This window comes from Elephas maximus, chromosome 21 (genome assembly GCF_024166365.1).
Source record: "Elephas maximus indicus isolate mEleMax1 chromosome 21, mEleMax1 primary haplotype, whole genome shotgun sequence".
Lineage (NCBI taxonomy): Eukaryota > Metazoa > Chordata > Mammalia > Proboscidea > Elephantidae > Elephas > Elephas maximus.
In genome coordinates this window covers 63373712-63396853 of record NC_064839.1, presented here as the reverse complement: position 1 = coordinate 63396853, position 23142 = coordinate 63373712, and the positions used below count along the sequence as shown (strand labels likewise).

Here is a 23142-nt window from a genome sequence, read left to right as displayed (position 1 = left end):
TTTTGTTGCCTGGAACTCTTACGTGAGGTAGGTGAAATTTTATATTCATGTGTGTGTCTGTGTGTGTGTGTTTCTCTGTGCAAGCAGGAAAAGGGAAGACATCTGAAGGTTTATTTTTTACTTTAGAGTACAAAATGCATACCTCAAGTGAGTAGCTAGCTTCCTAGCGGGAGAAAGAGATAAGCATTAGATGATCGTCTCTTTTTCCATATTCAGAATAAGAGAATTAACTCTTCTCATGGAGAAGAGTGAGTAAAAGGCAAAAAGAGGCCTAGAAATTTCATAAATTAATTTCTATTCACAAGGAAATATGAGGCTGGAGAAAGGAGACTTTTCTTTAACATTGCCATACTACTTTTTTGTTGTAGTTGTTTTTCACACAACTAATACTTCTGGACATAATTGTCAATATTTTATTCAGCTTGCCCTGCATTTGGTGTTTCAGATTTAAGTTCTGTTCTAATATTTTAGTGCCAGTAACTGATTTGATCAAAGACATTTTCAACCACTCAAGTCTCTGATTCCAATCAAGTGGATTGCCAAAGTCTCTGAAAATTGCCTTCCAATTTCACAGATATTTCCCAATGAAATGTGCAAAGCTGAATACAAGCAACTGATGAAGTATTTTCTAAGATTAGATCTACTGACAGTAGACTTTTGCCCGAATCAATCTGAAGTTTTTGATCTAAATCATATCAGATAATCGTTCCATTTGTCTCTGATAATTTGGCTATCCACAAGTTTTTACATTGACTTGAACTCAGCGTTCTCTTGTATTAAAATAATATAAATGACAGGCTATGAGGAAAAGTCAGGCTGTGACTTAGAATTCTAAGTCATGAAGAGTACAGTTGAACATCTAGAAAATGAAATATGCAAGTGTGTTCTCTGTAGCATTGCCACAACGCAACTTATAAATAAACAAACACACAAACTAACATCTACTTATAAATATCTGGGTAAGAATTCATAAAAAGAAGGAGGAAACTCTTCATATATGACATTAAGAATTGTCTTAATAATAATAAAAAGTTTTAAAACAGTGAAATAGTGTATATATTATGCTAGCACAGTATAAAAACATTTAAAAAAGGAAGAAGGATTCACATATATAATGCTTAAAACCAAAGCCATTGTTGACGAGTCTATTCAGACTTATAGCGACCCTGTAGGACAGAGTAGAACTGCCCCATAGGGTTTCTAAGAAGCGTCTGGCATATTCGAACTGCCGACCTTTTGTTTAGCAGCCTCAGCTCTTAATATAATTCTGCAACAACAACAGAACTGATAATATATGCTGCATCTTTGGAGGAATAAACTCAATGACTGAAAGACATTAAGTATCACAAATTTTCATAATATACTTTTTCCTAACTTTTTTAAAATTGTGAACCATGAAATTAAACTACATATTAAAATACAAATAATTTTAAAAGGTAGTATTAGTCTGCTTCCATATATTGGTTTTGTTTATTACAGTAAAAATCATTAGCCCTTACATTAAATTAGAATTATTTCCTCTAATTTCATAAAATAATTTCATTATTATATCTTTTTTTTATTAACTAGTGGCTAGAATGCTCTTTAGATATAATTGAAGGTAATTTTTAAAAAAGTTTTATTTCATTAAAATAATAAAGTTCTCCATTTACATTTTTATTTTAGATCAAATAAATAACATCTTCTTCAAAATATTCACTTCTTTAATGCCCAATAATTTATTTTACTCCTTTCATGAAGACTAAAAATGTATTCAGAAACACAAATTTTTCATAATGACATACAAAATGAAGCTACACAAAAATAAACATCGTGTCGCTAGTAAGTAGAGATGTACTGTAATTATGGGGGAAAAAGCTTCCTGTGATTCTTTGTAACAGAAAGCTTTACATTTCCTATTTCATTTATTTTTTCTTTTGGTTCAGTTAGTTTAGGTTGCTGATTACCATAGGTTGAGTAATTAGCCAGGTGACAGTTGTTTGATAAAATTTGCTTTTGGTGGGACAGAAGCCTTTTCAAATGCCATGTGGTGTTGGCATCAAGTCGTGTATGGAATCTTTGTCGTAATTATCATAAAGACAGCAATAACAAACACCACAGGTTGCAGACTCCCAGAATTATTGTACCTGAGCTAATTGGCTGAATGAAAGCACGATGTTGAGGCATTAATTGCAAATGTTTGTGTTTTCAAATCTTTCCAAAAGATATGGGTGAAATTCCACTACTTTTTTATATTGATATTAATGTCTCCAAAATATATTAGGTTAAATTACCCTGAGTTGTAGGCAATAAGATTTGATTTTAGAACAATAACCAGAAAGTTTGATGTCATAAAATTAACTTACAAAATCTCTTACAGAAAATTATCAGTAAGTTATTTGGTAAGTTACTGTTCTATCGATACAAGTTTTCATATTTTATTTACAGTGGGTCAGCATGAATATTATTCATAGGTAGATCATTTCCCCCATATGCCTGCCAGAATGAGAACAAGTCTTCAGCAAATGAAACCATTAGTTTTGTCCCTAACACAGCAAATACATGAAAAATGCATTATGGGACAGAATTCTGTGTTGCATCATAAACTAAAATTGATAAAGGGCATGTTAAATGCGGAATAAAATTGGAATCAAACAATGTGTTGGATCTTGAGCTCAAAGTGATTATTGGTCATATTCAATTAGTGATATGCTTCTAAATTTACATTGTCCACTGTAGTTTATTGCAGCTCAAAATAGAAAGAGTTTCATAGATACCTACGAATACATAGAATTGGACAACACTGTGATGCACTATAATATAATTTGAAATTGAATCGTGAAAGAAACTAGGTTTAATTTGAAGGACCCCAGAAAACTAGCTATTCCCTAAATATCTTAATTACTTTACAGCTTAAGGCGGTTGTTCTAAAACAAGATGACAAATTGCTTTGCTGTTGACTCTCTCAAGTACCTACTGAAATGGTAGAAGATATAATTTTCAATGGAAGAAACCATGTCTATGTGAGAATAGGATAGATAGTAGTAGACCTGCTAGTTCAAAATACATTCTGAAAGATAGATGGTTCCAAAATGATGGAGAAAACTTTGGAAGTAAAACCCCAGTGGAAAATACTAGAACGTGAGATGCTCTTTCCATGGAAGACCTAGAAACTTCAAGATCATTGTTAATCTGAAGCCATAGCAAAATGAAGCACAGGAAAAGAAAAGGAAAAAAAAAAAAAAGGCAGGCGGGGAGGGGAATAATGAACAGAATGTTACCGTGTTGTTTTTAGGTGTTGTCAAGTCGGTTTCAACTCCAACTAAGGGGTAAAATATCCCTGAGCCACCAGGCACAGAAGCATGTGTAATTCAGAAATACAGAGCAAACCTTTGACCCATAGGTGCTCCTTCTTCCTCCTCATCCTTCATCCCGCCACATTTGACAGTATTTCCCCTTGTCATCTTTCAGGTGGCTCTCAAAAGTTAAACCATCCACCCCTTGAAAAGACAACGTTGTATTGACTCTCTCTGTTTTCTGACTCATCCCTCTTTTCTCTCACTATTGGGGTTGCATTTCCTAATAAAGTAGTTACAGATAAACCTTTGCTTAAGACTTTGTTTTCTGGAGAACCCAATCTAAAACAAAAGAAGATTCAAACCAGCTGGCTAGGAAGACCACAGACTTTGTGAAAGTTTTTCATTATTTACATGCATTGCAAACAACACCACTTAAAAGAATTTAATTGAAATTGAGCAAATATATATTTCCTATAACTTTGAAGTTTTTGTCTTAAAGAAATGTTCTCCAATATTCCTACTTTATAAGTGTACAGTGTTTCCATTTCCTCAAAAAAAAAAAAAAATCCATCGTTAAGAACTCATATAGTGCTTAGGATAGATTTACATTTAGTTGATGTCTTAAATATATATATTTTTTGTGGAAAATATTGTGTAAAAGACTTAAGGTTATAAAAATGATAAAGGTACTAAATATATGAAAAAGCTGATCTAATTCTGAATATAAATATACCACCAGGGCTCCAAGAAAGAACATTATAACTTAGCCAATTAAGAGCAAATGTCTTTTAGTGATTGCCGTTTTCATATAATACTAAAGTTTTAATGTAAAGACTATCAGCTAATGTCACAGTAGAACAACTTACAAAGAAATCACAGTAATCCCCAAATAATACTTCTAACTGAGATGAAAAAAGGAAAGAAAAAAAAAACAAGACAATGCTAACATAGGCACAACAAATCTTTCTTCCATTTCCTGAGAAGCATTAGGAATTCTGTAGCAGTAATTCCCAGCACCAATGATTAAGAAGACATAGAAAAAATGCAATGTAAACATCAATTTTAAATCTTCTGGTCACAAAGTCCTGCTGAAATATTTGTAACCTCATTATTTCACTATCTCAGTTGTAATCATTTTTATTATTTGAATTCCTCTGTAAAATGAATGGTGTTAATGATACTAAGATTTTAATTCCTATATTTTGAAATGGCAAATGGGCTGATTGCTTCAGGAAAGAGGTAATCAGAAGATTAAATATGAACTTCTAGCTTAATTTATAAGTATGCTCATGAATATTTATTTGGAAAGTTCTTAACTTGAAAATGAAAATAAACACTTTAAATAATAAATACAAGATGTGAAATTAAGTTTTTATTCATATGGCTATGAGCACCATGGAATATAATACTATTATATTGGTCTTCATGTTGAATAATATCTTGCAAAAGCACCTTTGTACCTAAGTCATTTAATATAGAAAGCACACAGAGATATTATTGAAATAAGCTCTTCCCTGTGTCTGTAAAGCTCCAAAGAAATGTTTTCAGACATATGGCTAAATCCTTGACATTTTTCTAATGCTACTGAACTACATACTAAAAACCAGCTGTTGCTGAGTCGATTCCAGCTCACGGAGACCCCAGTCTGTCGGAGGAGAACCGTGCTCCGCAGGGTTTTCAGCAGCTGATTTGTCTGCAGTAGATCACCAGGCCCTTCTTCCAAGGCATTTCTACATGGACTTGAATCTCCAACATTTTGGTTAGCAGCTGAGCACGTTAACTATTTGCACCACCAAGAGATGGATTACAGATTAGAATGCTTATTTCATTAAAGATTTTGAAGAACTCCATATGTGAATGTTTGCATATATATGTGTGTTATATAACCCAAAAACCAAACCCACTGCTGTCGGGTCGATTCAGGCTCATAGCGACCCTACAGGACAGAGTAGAACTGCACCGCAGAGCTTCCAAGGAGCAGCTGGCAGATTCGCACTGCCAACCTCTAGGTTAACAGCTGTAGCACTTAACCACTACCCCACTAGGGTTTCGTATGTGTATCCACCCAAAAAACCCACTGCCGTCAAGTCGATTCCGACTCATAGCGACCCTATAGGACAGAGTAGAACTGCCCCATAGAGTTTCCAAGGAGCGCCTGGTGGATTTGAACTGCCGACCTCTTGGTTAGCAGCCGTAGCACTTAACCGCTAAGCCACGTACATATATATATATACATGCACACACACATATGTAGTTTTTAAATTATAAAAGAAGCATATGTTTATTATATACAGTATTCTATATACTGTATTTAATAAAAGTATGCTACATAAGCGGCCCTCGTCGTGCAATGGTTAAGCATTCAGCTGCTAACTGAAAGGTCAGCAAGTCCAACCTCTAAGCCTCTCAGAAGAAGGAAGAAATGGCAGTCTGCTTCCATGAAGATTTACAGCCTTGGAAACGCTATAGGGAAGTTCTATTCTGTTCTATAGGATTGCTGTGAATTGGAATCCACTCAATGGCAATTGGTTTAACTCTCTATACATTAAGTTCTGAAGTTCTTACTGTCTTCCAAGGCAATTTTCTAGGAGGAGGAAAGAAAAATTTTACCGACGTCTTATGGCCATGCTGAGTGAAGCGCTTTTAAAAAACAAATAGGCTTTCCTCAATCCATTTAGGTAATAAAGAAAAGTTTGCAATCCAGTGAGATAAACACTAAACGGAAACTCTTCCATTAGCAATTGCACACGTATTAGAATTAAAAGTCTATCATTTCAGTACTGAAATGAAATGGAAAAAGAAAGCAGTAATATTTCTTTCATAATGACTATCGGATAACCTAGTAAAACACAATTAAATTCATTCTTGTTGCTATTGCAGTGAAGAATTTTTACTTCATTTGAATGGAGTATGATTACACCATTTGAATATAATCCTGATATTAGGTGAGACCCTTTGTGTCCTGGAAATTTGATTATACTTAGTTCAAACTGTAACTCTATTTAACTGTGATATTCTAAAATCAGCCCAAAATTAACAATCTTTCTCGAGTTTTCATTGGCTACTTGGATGTTTCCTCATCTGTGTGTTTCTTTATTGTTCTAATAACCTAGGGGGGAAAATCCCTTTTCTATCTTCTAAACCTCAAAAATTATAATTTATACATATTTCTGATGATTTGGGATATCATGGTGAAGGGTCATATTGTATCACAAGAGGTTTTCTAAAATCTGCTTCTGTCCTCTGTCTCTCCCTCAGTCTCTTTACTTTTCCCTACTTACTTTCTTGCAGCATGTCATATTCAACAATTCAGACTTATAACCGTCTGTAATCCACCATGTTTACATATCAACAGATAAACAGGTAATGCCAGGTATTTTTTTTAAAGGCCTTTAATACGAAAGACAGAACTCAAACCACTCAAATAGATAAGAAGAAACCATAAGAAGTACACAGGGATGAAGGAAGGAGGAAACTTTAAAAATCATTAATAGGATCAGAACATAAGAATATATAATTGCCACAATGAACAAAAACAAGATATACATAGGAACATTCAGAGAACGAAAAGAACTTTTGTAAATTAAAAATATGGTAACAGAAATACAGCTTTAAAAAGAGGGTTTGGAACATAAGTTTAAGAAGAGTTCTTGGAGACTAGAACATAAAAGACTAGAAGATGGAATAGAGAAAAGATAAGAAAATCAGAGCACTAGTCCAGAAGTTTCAATAGCTAAATAAGAATTTCAGATAAATTGGACATAGAAACCAGAGAAGAAAAAACAATCAAAAGAATAATTGTTAAAATTTCAAGAAATGGAGGGCATGAATTGCAGCTTGAAAAGATCCCCAAAGAGACGTGTCAAGGCCTGGTAATGTAAAATTATTAAACAAGGATTAATGTAAAAAAGGCATTGGCAGATATGTATGGCCTCAAAAATTTATTTATCGGGCATTGTCTTTCAGGTAACAAGGATAGGATGTTTATAAGAAAGGAAGGAGTGAAGTAAGAAAGGAAAATATGGGATGCAAGAAACAAGAAAGAGGAAAAGAGAACCCTAAATGTGAAGGGGAAGTTAAATTTCAAGGTAAGAGTTGTGTATCAAGCATGGAAGTCCAATAGATCCAAAGACACCCAGATAAAATTCCTCAGAAAAATGAAATTCATAGAACCTGGTATGTTGTGTCTGAGTGTCTTGAATGGAGAAATAACACACACACACACACAGGGTGTGAGGTGCATGATATTCCCAGCAATAAATAAGTTAGAATGGACAATTAAACTGTGTTAAAGGAGAAGAAGAAACAGGCCCCTGATGTGGGTAGGTAAGGACCCCGCTTCCTGGGCAGGGCATTGTCAAATGTAATGAATCTGCCACTTCCCCGTAGCCAATGCAGTTGAAAATAGGCTTCAGGTATATACCCTGTTGTACTGTGCTAATGAAATGGGCCCACACAGGTCTAGGTAGGGGTAAAAGGCATTCAAAGTCCATGGACCCCTTATGTCTGTGCCTAGGCAAAGGAGCTGTGCCTGCCCTGAGTTCCTGGCTTAGGGGAGCTAGCAAATTATATTTTCAGTGTTCTTTAATTAGTTCCATCTCCAAAGAGAGCATAGCTCAGGGCTGGTCCCACTTCTGGCCCAGGGGGTGTGGCTATGGCAGAAGCCAGACTGGGACTGGAGCAGAGTGGGGAGGGGTGAGTAAAAGGGAGAGAGGTTCTTCCCAGAAGGGGAAAAAGTTTTTTGATCCCACAGGGTAGGTTAGATGCTTGCATTTAACTCTGGCACATTCAATGCAGCTTCAAAGCATCCTGATTTTGGAGGCTTGAGCAGGCTCTCTGCTGCTCAGTTTCTCCCAGTGTGGATAAACGTATCCAGAGCGCTACTGCTTGCCTCAGTCCATGAGTGTCTACTGATCCAGCCTCCAGGCTGCCAGGCAGGTCAGGTCTGGCAAATCCTGGCTGTTTCTGAGCTGTCTCTCCCTCCCCCTACTGCTCGATCCAACTCCTCAACTTTGTCTTTGATATTCAGAGCTCCTGGATTGTCATATATAATTGATCGCTTGTTTTTTCAGGTCTTCGTTGTAAAAGGGACCACAGGAAGCATCTGACTACTCTGCCATCTTGGCCTAGCCTCCTATAGAGAAATTTTAGAAGTGATATACATTTTGGTTATATATATAACAAATTAGTTTTCTTGAAAAGAATACCCATATAAAATAAGCTTCTTTGGGAAGGGAGTTAAAAGACATTTGAGGAGACTGTTTTGTATAAGTAGAATTTGATGACTAAAAGAGTTCTATGAACCACCAAGTCTGATGTGGAGTGATTTTATGAGGGTACCCTGCCTTAACAAACTTCCAGCAAACCTCTACTCCAGTTGGGTGGTCTAATTCTACGTTAAATTCACAGCTGCTCAGGTGTAGTGATGTGGCCAGGGTCAAAGTAGATGAGTGAAAGATGGAACAAGGGTGATGGCCTGGTGATCAACAACCAGATTTTTCCAAAAGCCCTTTCTGATTAACCGTATACTATTTATTGATCAACATTTATGAGAATAAAAGCAAAGGGAACATGATTTATTTTCTTAAAAAAAAAAAAACTTCCTTATGAAAAAATTGTCACATGCTTTCCAGAATGTTAAGCATGCTTTCTTATATAAAGAAATATGTAAAGCTCAATACTCATAAAAACATCTATGTAATCATTATTTTTTTAATTGTGGCAAATATATATGTAACAAAACATTTTCCATTTCAACACTCTACACATGGACAGTTTGTTGTTGTTGTTGTTCGGTGCAGTCAAGTCGGTGCTGACTCATAGTGACACTATGTAGCAGAGAACGGAACACTGCCCGGTCCTGCGCCATCCTTACAATCCTTGTTACACTTGACCCCATTGTTGCAGCCGCTGTGTCAATCCATCTTATTGAAGGTCTTCCTCTTTTCTGCTGACACTGTACTTTATCAAGCCTGATGTCCTTCTCCAGGGACTGATCCCTCCTGACAACATGTCCAAAGTGTGTAAGACACAGTCTTGCCATCCTTGTTTCTAAGGAGCATTCTGGTTGTACTTCCTCCAAGACAGATTTGTTCATTCTTTTGGCAGTCCATGGTATATTCGATAGTCTTCGCCAACACCACAATTGAAAGGCGTCAATTCTTCTTCAGTCTTCCTTATTCATTGTCCAGCTTTCAGGTGCATATGATGCAATTGAAAATACCATGGCTTGGGTCAGGCGCACCTTAGTCTTCAAGGTGACATCTTTGCTCTTCAACACTTTAAAGAGGTCCTTTGCAGCAGATTTGCCCAATGCAATGTGCATGTTTTGATTTCTTGACTGTTGCTTCCAAGGCTGTTGATTGTGGATCCAAGTAAAATGAAATCCTTGACAACTTCAATCTTTTCTACATTTATCATAATGTGGTTTATTGGTCCAGTTGTGAGGATTTTTGTTTTCTTTATGTTGAGGTGTAGTCCATACTAAAGGCTATGGTCTTTGACCTTCATCAGTAAGTGCTTCAAGTCCTCTTCATTTTCAGCAAGCAAAGTCGTGTCATCTGCATAACACGGATTATTAATAAGTCTTCCTCCAATCCTGATGCCCGGTCCTTTTTCGTATAGTCCAGCTTCTAGGGTTATTTGCTCAGCATACAGATTGAATGGGTATGGTGGAAGGATAGAAACCCTGGAGGCATAATGGTTATGGCTGCTAACCAAAGGGTTGGCAGTTCAAATCCGACAGGCGCTCCTTGGAAACGCTATGGGGCAGTTCTACTCTGTCTATAGGGTCGCTATGAGTCGGAATCGGCTCGAGGGCACTGGGTTTTGGGTTTTTTTTTTTTTGGTGGAAGGATACAACCCTGATGCACACCTTGCCTGACTTTAAACCATTCAGTATCCCCTTGTTTTGCAGGAACAACTACCTCTTGATCTATGTACAGGTTCCTCATGAGTACAATGTTTTAGTGACATTAAGTTTCACGTTGTTCAACTATCACCATTATCTGTTCCCAAATTTTTCCATCATCCTTATCAGAAGTTCAGTGCCTCCTAAACAACGAGCCCCTCTTTCTCCCGCTCACCCCGGTAACCAATAAAACTTTGGTCTCTATATACTTATTTATTTTAGATATTTCATATACGTGGTATCATAATATATTTTTCCTTTTGTGACTATTTCACTCAGCATATTTTCAAGGTTCACACATGTTGTAGCATATATTAGGATTTCACTTATCTTTATGGTTGAGATGATTTATTTTCAGTGATAAAGTACACTAGTTTATTCTGGGATTGCTTTCACCAATCTATGTTTTCTAGCTCTTGCTTCTGCAGGACTAAGTAGGGTTCACAGACCCTAGACCTTCCAAAAGATATAATGTTGAAAATCCTGTCAAGTTGATCTATTTCTGATTATCATTTTTCCTTTCAGCCCCTTTTTTGGCTTCCGGCCTTGGAGAGGTTTGAATGTCCTGACAGACGAATGAAGCAATTTCAGGATTTTTGAGTCTAGATTTTAGATAGGCTCACAAAAAGAGATAGAATGTCTTTCTGGCTGAATATTACCATGAAAGACATGATAGACAAAATCTTATAGAAAAGGACATCCAAAGAAAACCCAATAGCATCAAGTTGATTCCAACTCATAGTGACACTAGAGGACAGAATAGAACTGCCCCCTAGGGTTTCCAAGGAGAGGATGATGGATTTGAACTGCCAACCTTTTGGTTAACAGGCGATCTCTTTAACAACTGTGCCACCAGGGCTCCCAAAATATGGAATGAGTTACGAATTTGAGTGTCATCCTTGTGCAGGGGCTATGCTAATCTCCACAGCACAGAAAAGGACATAACCATTGCCGTCAAGTATGTATGAAAAGGACATCGGATATAGAAATAGAACACAAAACACAAACAATTTCTTTGCATTTCACCAAGGACCAATCCTCATACTAGGAGTAATAAAATGAAGCTAAAACACTGGTAATCTTAATATAAGATTGTATTACTTTTTAATGTAAACATGCATACTGTATATGCCACCTAGTTGGGTGGAGCTAAAAAGGGGTTAATAAATGCTGAAGGACGAAATATAATAGAAGAGCCAAATATTTTTCCTACGGAACACAATAGTCATTCATTCTTTTGTCCCCTCTTCTAACCTTCTAGGTATGTAAAAGCACTGAATTCTGATTATAAATGTATCAATATAGCTTTACCATAAGAATGTTCATTGTTTTTCTTATTCATTAGAAAATAGGCGTGTTAATTCTTACTCATTCGATGGCTTAAAAAAAAATCAACTAATTCCTTTGGAGCTTACCTAGAATGAATAAATTCATTTGCTTCTTTATTCCAAATTATTAACCATCATATTTTTATGTAAATAATGTCTCTGTAAAAAAATTAGCATTGTGAGATTCCCAAAATACCTCACTGAGGGGAGGGCCTGGCTGGCAAACAAACATAGAAAGTGCTCGTTATTTGTGTGAAAATACGGTGCTCTGTAACAAATACTACTAGGATCTGGAAAGAAGCAGGTGAACAAAATATGACTCTACTCACGAGAAAGCATATAATCAAGAGAGAGATTATTTGGTGGTTTAGGATATGTGTTATACATGAATTGTGGTAGCACCAGAAGAGTCTTTTTTTCTTGATAACAAAGGTAGCAGAGAGGTAACGCAGGGGGATAAGAAAGCATGAGCTTTATTGTCAGACAAAACTACATTTGACTCTAGGCTCTGTCACTTATTTGCTGTGTCAACCTGGGAAAATTATTTCTAAATTTTAAAAATACAATATTATGGGATTCATTGTGTCCCCCCCAAAAGATATGTTATAGTCTCTATCTCTAGAACCTGTGAACATGACCTTGCTTGGAATTAGGGTCTTTGAAGATGTTGTTAGTTCACATGAGGTCATGCTGGAGTAGGATGTGTCCTAATGCCATTTGAGTGGTGTCCTTATAAAAAAAGGAGATAAGACACAGAGAGACAGGCAGGGGGAGAAAGTCTGTGTGAAGAGGCATCTACATGCCTAGACACCTGGGGCTACCAGAAGTGGAGAGAGACAAAAAGGGATCTTTCCTTAACACGGTCAGAGAAAATATGGTCTTGCTGACATCCTGAATTTGGACTACTAGCCCCCAGAATGGTGAGACAATAACTTTCTATTCTTACAAGTCACCCAATTTGTGGTATTTTGTTTATGGGCGTCCTAGGAAAATAATATGTATAAGGATAATACCCACCATATAGGATTGTAATGATTATTTGAGAAAACTTACGTAAAATTCACGATATGGATTTAGTTCCAATAAAGAGGAGTAGAAAGTGTCAATCTCAATAACAATATTTCTGCTGCTGGCCATCAAGTGCAACAAACTTTTTGCCCCATCAATTTTTCATACGCAGTAATCCTTGAGGAAAATGGTAAATTGCTTATATTTAAATGTTTTATATAAGAAAGTGTTGCCATTGGCATATATATAGCTCATATATCAACTTTTTAAGTTATCATCATTATTATAGAATCAGAAATATAAACTTTAAAGTTAGTAAGATATCTGGTGTGACATTTTCATTGTATAGATGTTTAAAAGTGATCATGCTGCTTCATAATGGGAAAAGAAATCCAAGTCTCTTGATTCTTTTACTCTCCTTGCATCCTTTATTGCTAATTGTATCAGCGGTGGGATAGAATTTAGCTACATGAAAAGGAATATACGTAGTTAAATTGGCTATGTGGGGACTAGATTTATGCTCTGGGCCTAATCAATTTTATATTTTAACCAATTATTTTAGTTGACTATTTCCCTTATATACTTTGATTAAAATTCCCAAAACAGCTAAAATGGAATATGGTTTCTGTTTCATTTTTTATGATAAATATCCAAAAATTTTAAGCAGATACCACATACACTACATTGCTTTGTGTTCACACATGAAACAAAATATATAAGCTTGTCTTGGTTGTCATACTCTATCAAGCCAAGTTGTTAAGATCATGAAGTTATACCTTGCTTGAAGAGAGTATTTGTTAAAAGGAAGGAGCAGACCCTTTTCCATCAAATGCAGATGTATTAGTTCCTTACTGCTGCTCTAACAAATTACCACAAGCTGTGTAGCTTAAAACAACACAATTTTTTTTTTTTTTTTTTACAGTTCTGGATGTCAGAAGTCCTAAAATCAAGGTGTTGTCAAGTATGCATTAGTTCCGGAGGCTCTGGGGAAGAATCTGTTCCTTGCATTTTCCCGTTTTTGAGGCCACCTGTGTTCTTTGGATCGTGGCTCCTTCTTCCCTCTTCAAAGCCAACAGATTCACATCTTCAAATCAGTCCTTTCCCTTCTCATCTCTGCTTCTATTGCCACAGCTCCGTCTCTGACTCTGACCCTCCTGTCTCCCTCTTAGAAGGACTCCTCTGTTTACATAGGACCCGCCCGGATAATCCAGAAAAATCTCCCCATCTCAAAGTCTGTCATTTAATCATACCTGCAAAATTCCTTTTTGCCAGATGAGGTAACATATTCACTAGTACTGGAGATTAGCATGTGGACGTCTTGTGGGCTGGGGGCTGGGGGGAGGCCTTTCTATCTATGGCAGCAGGAGACAGAAGGACTGGGTTGTGATTGTGGCCTTCCTGCCATGGCTTCAGAAGGCAGTGGCACATTTCACATGGAGCGTTACTGTGGCTTCAACAATCACTGCAGAGGAAATTTACAGAGAATATTGCCAGTTACCATGGCAAATAAATTAATATGTTACTAAAGGTGTACATTCAATATTGCATTATATCAAAGTTAATTTAAAATACTACAGTCTCATTTGGTTCTTAATAAACCTTATTTAATATCATGACTATTCTACCAGACTTTGAAAAAAAATGCCATTGCCTAAAATTTCAAATTCCATCTTAATCTGGATAGCATTTTAATAGGAAATATCCTATCTACAGACTTCTCTCCTATGGAGTTTTCGCTTCTTTTCTATGAATATCTAATATAAAGAAAATAAAAAAGAACTTTCAATAACACCAGACAAGAAACAGTATGTGTGCCATCAGTTAATGATGGGCATTTTTTTTTTTTTTTTTGGAAAACTATAAAGAATTTATTTTGTGACTGAGCATGAAGAAAATGGTAGAAAATTAGGCTAAAAATGTAATTTAAAGCTAGATTATGAAGAACTTTTAGACACCTGGCACAGTAGAGGAGGTATCAAACCTTGGGCTGAGAAAGGATAAGAGATTAAGGCAACACTTGCACCCTCAATGTGGAATCCACAGGTCCTTCCTTCGACCAGGTTTCACATCCTGGCAAATAGGTTGCTCACACTATCAGGAAAGAGATTGGGAGATTAATACTGGAGAATTTGATAAATTGCCCTAGAAAAAATTCTTCACACCCACACAGGAAAAACATATTGATCCCTAATCAGTCCACAATAAATGGATCATTCAAGAAGGCCATCACATCACACACATGTCCTTCCGAAGCATTTCAGTGCTCCACTCTTAAATGTAAATGAATAGTCAGGAAGACCCCAACATTTGTTGAAAAATGCCCAGTTGAACAGGTGTGAAGAAAAAAAATGAAAACAACAACAACAACAAAACCCCAAAGATAAAAAATAGAAAAACAAAACTGAGGAAAATACAGAGACAACTCAGGGGACAGAAAATATTTCTTTCCCTGAGGAAGAGGAAATTCTGCCTCAAAACTGTATCATCAGCTCCTGCCCAAGTGCTTCCAGCCTGCTGATTTTACCTACAGATTTTAGACTTGCCAGCCCCCACATTCACGTCTTTGAAATTATACATATATAATTTATATATGTATGTATAAATAATATATAAATTATATATACATATGGAAACCCTAGTGATGTAGTAGTTAAGAGCTACAGCCTCTAACCAAGAGGGTGGCAGTTCAAGTCCATCAGGCACTCCTTGGAAACCCTATAAGGCAGCTCTACTCTGTCTTATAGGGTCACTATGAGTTGGAATAGACTCGATGACAACAGGATTGGTTTTGGTTTGGTTTTTATGTGTATACAATATACATATAATATACGAATATGTGTATATTTATGTATGTGTCAGTGAATGGAGCCCTGGTGGCACAGTGGTTAAGAGCTACAGCTGCTAAGCAAAAGGTCAGCAGTTTCAGTCTACCACCTTAGAAAACCTAAGGAGCAGTTCTACTCTCTCCTATCGGGTCACTGTAAGTCAGAATAGGCTCAACGGCAATGGGCTTGGTGTTGTTATGTATATGTACATATATACCTACATCTACACATACACCTACGCCAACGCTATGTGTATAACTACACCTATACCTACACCTATGTCATGGATTGAATTGTGTCCCCCAAAATATGTGTCAGCTGGATTAGGTCATGATTCCCAGTGTTGTGTGGTTGTCCTCCATTTTGTGATTGTAATTTTATGCTGAGAGGATTAGAGTGGGATTATAACACCACCCTTTTTTTACTCAGGTCACCTCCCTGATCTAAGGTAAAGGGAGTTTCCCTAGGGTGTGGCCTGTACCACCTTTGATCTCTCAAGAGATAAAAGGAAAGGGAAGCAAGCAGAGAACTGGGGACCTCATACGACCAAGAAAGCAGCACCGGTAGCAGAGCACATCCTTTGGACCTGGGGTCCCTGGGCCTGAGAAGCTCCTCGACTAGGGGAAGATTGATGATAAGGACCTTTCTTCAGAGCCGACAGAGAGAGAAAGCCTTCCCCTGGAGCTGAGGCCATGAATTTGGACTTCTAACCTATTAGACGAATAAATTTCTCTTTGTTAAAGCCATCACACTTGCAGGATTTCTGTTATGACAGCCCTAGATGACTAAGACAACCTACACATACATCTATATATACATGTCTCCTATTGGTCCTATTTCTCTGGAGAAACCAGGCTGATACAAGATACAAATACCAGGATGTACCTTTGAAAGAAGTTAAAAGTGGTGAATACTGTGATATGAGTTCAAAAAGTTGTTTTACAAATAAATGTTATCCTTCCTTATAAACTTTTCTGAGTCTTTAAAAATGTTTGCATATAGATGTACGACAAAATAAAACTTTTAAGAAATATATATATATGTTATTTCAGGAAGCAATCTGCTGTGAAACATAAAATTAATATAAAACAAATTTAAATGTTTTTAGTTCGCTGAATTAATATTAAATACTTACAGTGTTTTACAGAAGCTAATTAAACTTTCTCTGTTCTTTTGAGCCCCTCATATGAAAATGATAATCTAAATGCAATAGAACAGGGTTTGATAACTCCTCTAACCTACACAATCTAAGGCTCTAAAGAAAAAAACAAACTAAAAAATCTCAAATATTTCAGAAGAAGTTATAGTGCTTTTTCTTCTTATTATATATAGTATGCCAGACATAAATATATCATTGGCACCCGGTGACTTAACTACTGACGTGTAGTCGTTAAATTTATGTAAAAGTTTACGAACCTCTATTTCCTACATTAATAATATATCAAAGGTGGCCTCTTGGAAAATTTCTTCTTAAAATCTTGCTCAGATTAGAATTTAGACTTACATTTCAGTATGAAACATATTTTCAACTGAAGAAGTATTGGTTGGTGCAAACCACCACCCGGAGGCTCCTAGGAGATGCTAAATTGACTGAAATTTATGCAACTTCTAACAGAATGGCAAGATTTTTTGAAAGGAATGTCACACGTAAAACCCACTGGTATTTAGGCTGTGTGTGCAGTGCCACAATGATGAAGCTATATGACAGCTTTAATTTGGGATTTATGTTTCTATCACACAACACCTTAAAAATTAGAAATAATAAAAAAGGCAAATATCTCTGTTCAGAGAAAAGACTAGTTAGTATGAAGATGTTGGGCAGACGATTAACTTAGAGAGTAAAGTGATGCATAAAGGAAAGCAATGTAAAATGATAATTTATAGAAAGGTCTGCAATAGCAATGGGTGATATAGGCTTCAGTGTTACTATGATCCAGTTTACCAACCAATCCAGAATCAAGGAAGTCATCTTCAATATCACTGTATGCATTAAGCCCCTTATACCATTAAAGCTTATCAATGCTATCTACTTATTTTTGTCTTTTATGAGTCTGTTCAACATCATCATTTTATACTGTTTTTTTTTGCCATTCTCATTTATTTGTTATGCCCAGACATTTCATGCCCTAGTCCATTCATTTTTTGTCATTTCCACAGGGCTCCACTTCTGCTTTACAGTATGTAAAAACTCACCCTCTGCTGGTACTCTCAGTGCTGTCCTATTAAGTCATTTCACACTAGTCCCAGGTTCTCAAAGGCACCATACATATTATTACATACATCTGTACCTTTTTAAAATACTTCTGGTTTTTAGAATACTCTTGATCCCTCTTCATTCTGGTAAACTTATTTATCAAGACTTATTAGAACATTAGTTTCTTCTAAAAATCTTTCTTTAATCTGCCCAAGAGGAGTTATTTACTTCTATCTCTTTAATCTTTGGGCATATATTACAGCTCTATTGTGGTTTTTGTCAGAGGATTGAAATAATTTGCTTATGTACCTATTCTTTCTGTTTGACTGTGAACTCTTTGAGGGCAGTGACTTTGTGTTATTCATTTCTATATCCTCATTTTCCAGTTCAGTGGCTAGTAGATAGGAAGCATTTAAGCAGTTAATTCATGAATGTTTTTTGAAATTTTCTAATGGAAATTTAATTGAATGTAGTCACAGCATAACCACTGGAAAGATTTATAATAAGTAAGATCACAAACCCACCCTTAAAGATTTTAATAAATCATTACTTGTACAGTATAATTTTTAGAAGCACCAAATTTCTATCCTTTCCCAATTGTGGTGGTTAAGGTAGCGTGTCTACATGGCTGAGCCATGATTCTCAGTGGTTTGGCAGTTATGATGTAGTTTGGCAGTTACATAATCACCTCCATGATAAAATCTGATACAATGTAATCTATGAGTCGGAATCCACCCAACAGCAATGGGTTTGTTTTTTTTTTCATTGTTTCCATAATTAGATCTGTTATGAGCAGCCAGTTAAAAGGGAGTTACCTTGGGGGTGTGTCCTGCATCTAATATATATGGACTTTCTAGCAAAGCTTGCTGGCTTTTGCTTGCTCCGGATCCTGCATCCAGCTCATCATTATTTGACCTCTCTTTTTTGGCACTTGAGCCAGCAGCCTGCCATTGGACCTGCCAATCGTGGGTTTGTCAACCCCTGTAGCCATGTGAGTCTGGGAAGCTTCCAGCCTGATGGACTTGGAACTTACCAGCCTCTACAACCATGGGAGCCATTTCCTTGATGTAAATCTCTCTCTCTATATATATGTGTATGTATTTTTATATACATATATATATATATACTTCACTGGTTTTGCTTCTCTAGAAACCCAGCCTAAGACACCAATGCTTTCTTTAGTGTTCATGTTCTCTAGAACTTTACTCTTAGTAACTTCTTGGGTGAGAACATATAAGGCTACTTTACAATGATAATGCTTGCTTATATTGCTGGGCATTAGTGTTTTAGTCTATAAAAAGCTAGACACCAGTGAGTTTCCCTTGGCCAGCTAGACTGGAGAAGGGAAAGGTCTGGAGTTAGAGAAGTCAGATTCACAGGTGGTACCAGTTTAGGGATCCTGGTATATGATCATATAACATTAAGAATTATACCTGAGGAAAGAGCTTGGATATCAAAGGGTAATTATAAATATACTAACTCTCATCGAGCAACTGCTAAGTATTAATTCCTTATAAACACTAACTCAATTAAATCTCAAAACAATCTATGCAGCAGGTAATATTACTATTCCAGTTTCAAACCTGGCTTGCTTCACCAATTTACCTAGAGTTACCCTGTCTCCATTATTATCCATTAGCAAAGCTGTCAGTGAGTAGTAACCCTGGTGATGGCAATGTGCAAAGTCCCTCTGACCTTGATCATGAAGCCATTCTCTTTTAGGAAGAAAAAGCGTGGATGCCCCAAGGCCCTCTTTGACAGCACACATTGTCACAATTCCACTGTGGAAAACTAACTTCCATATTTTTTCCTCCCTTCCTAATAAGTGAAGCCAGGACAAGAGTACAGCATATTTCAGAGTGCTCTCATCTGATTTTCAAGATGGACATGGAGCAAAGGGGCAGAAAGTAAGGACAATCTTGCTTCTTTTCACTAATCTAATGCCTTGTCCAAATCACTAAGGCACAGGACATAGTTTTATATTAATGTACTGATAAACGGATGAAGTGTCGATTCCCACTAATCCAAGCTAGAGGAAAATGGGGGGGAAGAAAAGCATTCAAGGGAGCAAAGGGGTTTATCAGCACATGCATTTCAACTTAATATTGATAAGTATCAATTGGACAAGTTTTTATTCCACTCATAAAATTATGTTTATCTCCCACGTTAATTAAGCAATATCATCCAAAAGATGCTATCCAATCAGGCTCAGAGGTTAAGAATTCGGTTGCTAACCAAAAGGTCAGCAGTTCAAATCCACCAGCCTCTCCTTGGAAACGCTATGGGGTAGATCTAGACAGTCCTATAGGGTCACTATCACAGGTTTGGTTAGGGAGAATGCAGATGTATTTCTCAGTCTATGGCGGGGCTCAAGTATACTTCTGGTTGATTCGGTGATCTTGGAAGCTATGAAATAAAGTATGCTCCCAGAACTTTCCTAAAGCATGTCCAGATGTCTTTATTATCCTCAGACTATCAACCTAGAATATTTTTTTAGTTTAGACAAATTTAGCCTGAGGATGCACCTACAACTCCAGATAGAGTCCAAATCCTCAAACTGAAGGAAATTCATCACTAAAAAGAAGGAGTTGACATCTGGTTGAGGATGCAAAAAAAGTTTCAGCAGATTAGATCTGTAGGCTACAGAATCTGTAAATTCATTTCCAAGTGCTAATTTAGGAAGCCAGCCTGTATATGCCAATTCCCCTTAACTCAAGGCTTAATGGTCTGCATCTTTGTTCACATCCTGTGTACCAGCCTAGATTGCTGGATTTCCCACGAGGCTTGGCTTTAGGCGTTGTTAGTATCCCTCTGCTAAGGTGTCTCGCCCAGAACGCCCAGAAATACAAACACACAACGATTTCGCCAATCCTTGTGTTAGTCTGCCTGTTGAAGAGTTGTTTGTTTGTTTGTTTTTCTTATTTTTGCGTACTACTAAAAGATTTCCCCTTATATGGAACATTTTCTGGTGCCTATACCCCGCTCCCTGACATACATTTGATCACTTTCTCTTTTTTATCTCAAAGCTCTGAATATTAAAGCCCCTACTAAATTTAAGAGAACTTATGCAGTTAATAGCTCTCTCCTTATACTGATTATACAGTTGAAAAATTCAGAAATTTTGCTTTATTAATCTCTATAACTCTGCACCTGCAACAGTATCTGCCATGTTAATAGACGAATGAATAAATAATTGCTTAGGTGGGCAGAAATGCTTCATGTCCCAAAATATTCTTGTTTTCAATACTGTCACAAAGTTCTTATTTGTATATATTCATTTGTCCATTATAACAGTGATATTTTTGTTAATATGTGAACATACACTCAGAGTAGAGCATTTCTTCTTACTTTTAGAGTCCATAGACCGTATTTTGTATTGTTTCATAGATACCTCATAATGTTTAATATTTATGAATAGCAGTGGACTGTTGTCTGATACAGTGCCAAAAGATGAGCCCCTCAAGTTGGAAGGCACTCAAAATATGACTGGGGAAGAGCTGCCTCCTCAAAGTGGAGTTGACCTTAATGACATGGATGAATTCAAGCTTTCAGAACCTTCATCTGCTGGTGTGGCACAACCCAAAATGAGAAGAAACGGATGTAAATATCCATTAATAATTGGAAGGTAGAGTGTGCGAAGTACAAATCTAGGAAAATTGGAAGTCATCAAAAATGAGTTGGAACACATAAACATGGATATCCTAGGCATTAGTGAGCTGAAATGGACTGGGATTGACCATTATGAGTCAGACAATCATATGGTCTACCATGCCGGGAATGACAACTGAATAGGAATGGTGTAGTGTTTATCTTCAAAAAGAACATTTCAAGATTAATGCTTAAGAACAAAGTTGTCAGTGAAAGGGTAATATCCATAAATCTACAAAGAATACCAGTTAATATGAGTATTATTCAAATTTACACACCAACCACTAAAGTCAAAGATGGAGAAATTGAAGATTTTTACCACTGCAGTCTGAAATTATTCAGACATGTAATCAAGATGCATTGGTAATTACTGGTAATTGGAATAAGAGTGCTGGAACCAAAAAAGAAGGATTGGTAGTTAGAAAACATGACCTTAGTGATAGAAATGATGCCAGAGATCTCAATAGAATTTTGAAAGACCGATAACTTCTTCATTGCAAATAACTTTTTTCAACAACATAAATGGCGACTACATACATGGACTTTGCCAGATGGATTACACAGAAATCAACTCGACTACATCTGTGGAAAGAGAAGATGGCAAAGCTCTATATCATCGATCAGAACAAGGCCAGAAACTGACTGTGGAACAGACTATCAATTGCACATACGCAAGTTTAAGCTGAAGTTGAAGAAAATTAGAACAAGTTCAAGAGAGCCAAACTACGAACTTGAGCATATCCCACTTGAACTTAGAGATCATCTCAAGAATAGACCTGATACATTGAACACTGATGACCAAAGAAAAGATGAGTTGCAGCATGAAATCAAGGACGTCATACACGAAGAAAGCAAGAGGTCATTAAAAAGACAGAAAAGAAAGAAAAGACCTAAATGGATGTCAGAAGAGACTCTGAAACTTCCTCTTGAATGTCGAATAGCTAAAGTGAAAGGAAGAAATGACGAAGCAAAAGAGCTAAACAGAAGCTTTCAAAGGGTGGCTCAAGAAGACAAAGTAATGCATTAAAATGAAATGTGCAAAGATCTGGAGATAGAAAACCAGAAGGGCAGAACACGCTCAGCATTTCTCAAGCTAAAATAACTGAAGAAAAAATTCAAGCCTCGGGTTGCAATACTGAAGGATTCTATGGGGAAAACACTTCATGATACAGGAAGCATCCAAAGAAGATGGAAGGAATATGCATAGTCACAGTAGCAAAAAGAATTGGTCAACATTCAACCATTTCAGGAGGTAGCATATGATCAAGAACTGCTGGTACTGAAGAAAGAAGTCCAAGCTTCACTGAAGACACTCATGAAAAAACAAGGTTCCAGGAATTCACAGAATACCGATTGAGATGTTTCAAAAAAGGATGCAGCAATGCAAGTGCTCACTTGTCTATTCCAAGGAATCTGGAAGACAGCTACTTGGCCAAACGGCTAGAAGAAATCCTTATTTATGCCTATTACAAAGAAAGATGATTCAACAGAATGCAGAAATTATCAAACAATATCATTATTATCACACACAAGTAAAATTTTGCTAAAGATCATTCAAAAGCAGTTGCAGCAGTACATCGACAGGGAACTGCCAGAAAGTCAAGCTGGATTCAGAAGAGGACATGGAAAGAGGAATATCATTGCTGAGAGTGAAGAGGACTTGAAGCACTTACTAATGAAGATCAAAGACCACAGCCTTCAGTATGGATTGCACCTCAACATAAAGAAAACAAAAATCCTCAACTGGACCAATGAGCAACATCATGTTAAAGAGAGTAAAGATTGAAGATGTCAAAGAATTCATTTTACTTGGATCCGTAATCAACAGCCACGGAAGCAGCAGTCACAAAATCATTGCATTGGGCAAATCTGCTGCAAAAGACCTCTTTAAAGTGATAAAATGAAAAAAATGTCATTTTAAGGACTAAAGTGCACCTCAGTCAAGCCATGG

At 36.6% G+C, this 23142-nt stretch overlaps 1 pseudogene; it reads right to left on the bottom strand.

Moving 5' to 3' along the window:
* Positions 1–11050: 11050 nt before the first annotated feature.
* LOC126065225 (uncharacterized) lies at positions 11051–11116 on the bottom strand (annotated as a pseudogene).
* Positions 11117–23142: the final 12026 nt, after the last annotated feature.